Here is a 5332-nt window from a genome sequence, read left to right as displayed (position 1 = left end):
ATTATTCTATAAAGGGTTATGTAGAGGACATTTTTCCAGCTCTCTGTGGTATATTTTCTAGACATCTACGCTTAAGGGTCTGGAGATAAGCAATTAAATATCAAAGAGAACTGTAAATGTGAACTGTTGACCGTAGCAATTAGCACTTGCATTGGTATTGCTGTCACCTAGCATTGAACATATCTCCATAGACTTCTAGCATGAAGAAGGTGCTTTACAGATCAACCAGCCCAGTGGATCTAAGGGTATCATCTAAGAATGGTCTGCAAGATACATTTTGAGATTCTTGGTAAAAATTCATCTGGGAATCCATCTCTAGATCTACTCACTTGGAAACCCTCCGAATCTGAAATCTTTAACAAGCCTGCCAAATATCATTTGGGGATGTTCAGTGTGAATACTGAAATAGTCCATGCCCTTGCTGCTGAAGATGTGGTCTGTATAGGAGCAGCATGAACATCACTGGAGCTTGTTTGTAGTGAAGAATCTCAGGTCCTGCGAGATCTCCTTCATGAGGACCTACTTTTTAACAAGTTACCCTTCTGAGTGGTAGAAATATTAAAGTATGAAAAGACCAATCTAACTTGGTTACTGAATATACAAAGTAGCTGGAGTCCAAGACCTAACTGACTTGACCCAAATATCAAAGGTAAACCAGAAGGTTGCATGGAAAGCAAAATAAGACCCTATGCTTAGAGTCAGAGAGGCCGGTGCTCAAATCCTAGCTCTCCTCTTTGCCAGCTTGAGATCTTAAGTAGTTCCCTGAAAATCTCTGAGCCTCAAATGATTTGTTGTTAAAGGAGTAGTCATACTGCCTCCTAGGCTCCTTGGGAAGTTAAAATAAAAACGTGTAAAACACTCAGAAAACTCTTAATCAACAGCTATTATGACCATTATGCTAACTTCCATTTCCTGATGCTGTGCTGCCTCTTCAGAGTCCTGTGTTGCATGCAGGAAATGGGAAACAGGGCTATAGATAAATCTGATCTTTTCGAGGCAATTATATCTAATTTAGATTCCATGGTTTGAAAGAATGAGGACAAGGGAGGGGGCCTCCAGAGGACAGTAAACAGAACGCGGTTCAGCTGTGAGATCACAATTCCTGCTTTCCTGAGTCTCCCTTCCTTGGCTTTCTGTGGTGACCTGAAGAACTGACCAGCTGCTGAGGGAGCAGCCGAGTGGGAGAGGCTTCTGCCCAGGCCTCCTCAGCCTCTGAGGCTGCTTCTTTTCCTCACCCTTGGGGGCTTTGCCTCCTCTGGCCCCCAGCGTTCTCCTGCAGCTTCTCACTGCCTTCCAGAGCAGCCTCCTGGAGAGCCCCACTAATGCTAGGCCTCCCTTCCACACGTCACAAGTTCTCTGGCCTCTGCCTCATCCTAGAAGACTATCCAGCTAAGGTGACAGATCAGTTTTAACACTGGCTTCACTTCTATTCAAATAATATTTGCATATTAATGCCATCTTTTTGTCTTAAATGCTGAAGAACGAATCAGCCGTCATTCAGTGGTGTGGACGGTTTTGAGTGGAGTGACAATGGCATCCTTTCAGCATTCCTCAAACTCTGTGACAGATGACAGCTCTCACCAACTTCCACTGAACAATTGCTAAGCGCCCTCTCTCCTCTCTTTCATTTACTTTCTCCTTCTTTGTCTCTCACTTTGCAAACCAGTTGGCATCCCCAGGTTTAGAACACAAACATCAGAGTCAGACACCCTAAGTTCAACCCAAGCTCTGCCTTTCAATCCCTCTGCAATGTAGTCAAGCTGCTTCCCCATCCTGTGCCTTAGTTAACTTACCTGTAAAATGTGCGGTTGAGAACCTTGTTGATTGACCAGGCTTTTGTGAAGTTTGAATGCATAAATTTATGTTAAATGTCTGAAGGACTCCTGGCAGCGAACAAGCAATGTGCGAATCTTTGTCTTAGTCACTTTCTAATTGCTGGGACACAATACCAGACACCCAAAATTTAAAGGAGGAGAGCTTTATGTTGGTTCATGGTGACAGTCCACCATTGACTGGCTCTAAGGCAGGACAGCATGGTGGAAGGGACTGGCGGAGGAAAGCTGCTCATGTTATGGTTGCCAGGAAGCAGAGAGAGAGGGGAGGGAGGAGCTGAGAAGGGAAACATACCCTTCCAATTGTGCTCACAGTGACCAGATTCTTCTGACCAGACCCCACCTCCTAAGAGCTAGTGAGCTCCATAATCCAGGTACCTTCCACACTCAGGAGGCCTTGAGGGCCATTCGAGATTTAAACAGTAACAGTTGTTGCTGCTATAAAGTAGGCCCCAAGCTGGCTGCTGTGAGTCCAGAGATAGACAACCTGATTCCTATATCTGGTGACCCGAATGAAGGGAAGACCATGGCAAGATGGTACCATGAAGCTGGAATGGTACACAAAATATGTGCCTGAAGTCATAAAATTCCTGGAGGCGGGGGGCAGATTTGGCTTTAAGCTTCCAAGCAACTCGGGTCTAAGATAAGTTGTTTAGGAGAAATATGACTATCCTCGGTGCTAAGTCTGAAAATTATCCCTTGTGGATCTTCAGGGAAGTGGCACTATGTTATATAGCAACACATAGTAGATCAATTTTATGTTATAATGTCCTGATGTCTTTGCTGTGAATTGATGGCAGGGTGTCGAAGCACAAGAAGAAAGTGCTGTAGTGGAGGGATGGAGGCAGATTGACCACACCATTTGTTTCAGGGACTTGGGCAACTCAGCTCTTCAATGTTGTCTAAACCATTGACAGCTTGGAGAGCAGTGCTTCTCATTCTTTTTTTTTTTTTTTTAATTTTTAGTTACACTTAAATAAACATTTTGTTTTGAAATAATTTTAGGTTAACAGAAGAGTTACAAGGATGATACAGAGAATACATCTGACATTTGTCACAACTTAGAAGTTAACTCCGGAACCTTATTACTATCTAAACTCCAGACTTTTTATGGATTTCACTGCTTCTAACCCCCAAGGGCCTCTTTCAAGTTCCTGGGTCCCCTCAAGCATACCCACTGCATTTAGTCCTCCTGCCCTTTGCTCTGCAGCAGATGCTCACTCTTTGCATGCTGACAGTGACGAAGAATTGGGTGTTTTGTACAACCCCCCTCAGCGTGTACTTGTCTGACGTTTTTCTCATGATTCGATTGGGACTTGGGGACTTGGTGAAAAGGACGACCAGGTGGACCTCTCACCTCTTCTTAATCACATCATTTCAGGGCTACCTGAGATCAGTGTGGTCCGGCCCTGGTGATCACCTGGTCATTCGGTTAAGGCAGCGTTTTTCCTCTGTGGAGTGCTGATTTCCCCCTTTCTAGCCTCTGCTCTTCGGATGCATGGGACTCGGCCCAGCTCACACTTGTGGAAGTTAAGCTCCACCTTCTGGAGGTGAGAATATCTATTTCTAGTAAATGGAATTTATCTGAAGGTAAGGCTCGTCTCTTCTCTATTTATTTAATTCAACTATGTATTTATATCAACACAGATTTATGTGTGCTTTTTTTATATTTTGGGTTGTAACACAATACCATACTATTCATTCTGCTTTCCAAAATATTCCTGCTTCAGCCATTCGTAGCGATCCCCATGTCCCTTTAGCATGTCCTTTCTTCTTCTTTTTTTCCTGTCTTTGATGACTATCTTGCTTTCTAGCACAAAAAAGAGTTTCCAAACTCATATAGTATTTTCTATAGTCCATCCCCAGAGATGGTTCCTTTTACTGAAGGAAAACATTTAGAAACCAAGGTCTGGGCCCTGTGGGGGCCTGTTTCTGTTGAAGCATGGGCCATTTTTTGAATGTTCGTATACTGGTGCATACATTGTGTCACTAGGTATAAAATGAACCACTTGGTCCTTCTGTATCCTTCTCTCTGTTGTCCTGAATAGGTAATCTGATTTACCAAAAAGATTTTCATGTGGTCCAGCACACACATCTTGGCAATATTTTGTGCCTTCTGCCTCTTATTCATGGAAAAACATATTGTTTATAACACCACAAAAATATAATCAACTCAATATAGCATTCTAACTGATGCCTATTAACATATCAGAATGAAAGTTCATATAGTACATTATGTGCTCTGATAAAAATCTAGCAATAGGGCTGGGGATTTAGCTCAGCGGCAAAAGCGCCTGCCTGGCAAGCGCAAGGTCGTGAGTTTGGTTCCTGGTACCGGAGAAAAACCAAAAAAAAATAATTCTAGCAATATAATTATGGTAAGTTTATGGAATTCCTCCGCACACTGTTTACAAACCAGTCTGTAGCAGATATGGTTATTCATCTGTAAATATCACCATTTTTTTTTTTGTTGTTGTTAGCAGAATCTAGATTTTATTCAGGCATCTATCCTTCCATCTCTCTGCCACCTGTTTTAGAAAAAACCCCTAACATTAGCCTATCATAGTTTCATTCTCTTTGCCAATGTTTAGTTTACAGGTGGAAATGTGATTTACTTCTGGTCAATGATTTGTGGGGAAGTCAACTGGCAAGAAGGTTTCTGAGAGGCTGTGTTGGTGACAGAAGAGATCATGTCTTCCATCTGACACTCAGAACAGCAGCAGCTATCTTGAGAAACTAATGCAACATCCTGAGGATGGGAGAGAAATGCAGATGAAGAACCTAGACTTTGGAAGAAGTCACTGAGCTGATGAGTCAACTAACCCAGGAGACTCCCTACCTTTGTTAGGTGAAAGAATACGTCTTTCTTCTTGTCTTGGAAACATTGACTGCTGTCTTTTAGTTGCAGCCCAAAGCTTCATAACACAGCTATTCATTTTAAAATGAATTCTAAGAGATGGCAGCAAAAGAGAGTCATAGATCAAATGATCACATGCACATGTAAGGGCAAACTATGGTCCTTAAGAAGAAGGGAAAGTATGGGACCTCCGTGAGACTAACAGACACAAATTAACCTGGGAAGGGGAGTTATCAAGGTAAGACTTAGTCAGCAATGTGTGGACTGGGACTGGGGTCAGAGAGCAAGTGGAGGGGGAGGGAGGTGCTTTAGGAATAGGGTGTGGCATGCACACAGCTCCTGGAGGAAGTAGAAGAACGCTGTGGGCAGGAGGAACGAGGTGGAGGGAGGGAGTGGAGCTTTAAACACTGAAGAGGTTAGCAGTGTCCAGATGGTATTAGACCTTGGAGATCATAGAAAAGACCTTCCTGTTTCAAAGAAATAAAGGAATACATAAAGGGCTCTACTCTAGGTATAATAGGCTCATACAAATTCCTTGCAGGCCTTTCAGGGCTCAGTCTTGCCATAGCATTGCTCCTAAAAGCAAAACACTATCAAAATATGCAATTAAAAATAGCTCATATTATGTGTGCCTTTTACAGGG

At 42.9% G+C, this 5332-nt stretch overlaps 1 long non-coding RNA gene across 1 annotated transcript; it reads left to right on the top strand.

The window, feature by feature from the left end:
• The first annotated feature begins 1143 nt into the window (after positions 1 to 1143).
• LOC102019466 lies at positions 1144 to 5088 on the top strand. Its single transcript, XR_001236152.1, has 3 exons — positions 1144 to 1394; positions 2838 to 3382; positions 4424 to 5088. It is a non-coding gene; the product is annotated as an uncharacterized LOC102019466 (long non-coding RNA).
• Positions 5089 to 5332: the final 244 nt, after the last annotated feature.

Source organism: Chinchilla lanigera, unplaced genomic scaffold, assembly GCF_000276665.1.
Source record: "Chinchilla lanigera isolate Chin_1 unplaced genomic scaffold, ChiLan1.0 scaffold00052, whole genome shotgun sequence".
In the NCBI taxonomy this organism is placed as follows: Eukaryota; Metazoa; Chordata; class Mammalia; order Rodentia; family Chinchillidae; genus Chinchilla; species Chinchilla lanigera.
Note: the sequence above shows the minus strand (reverse complement) of the source record. Positions and strands in the feature narration are given on the sequence as shown.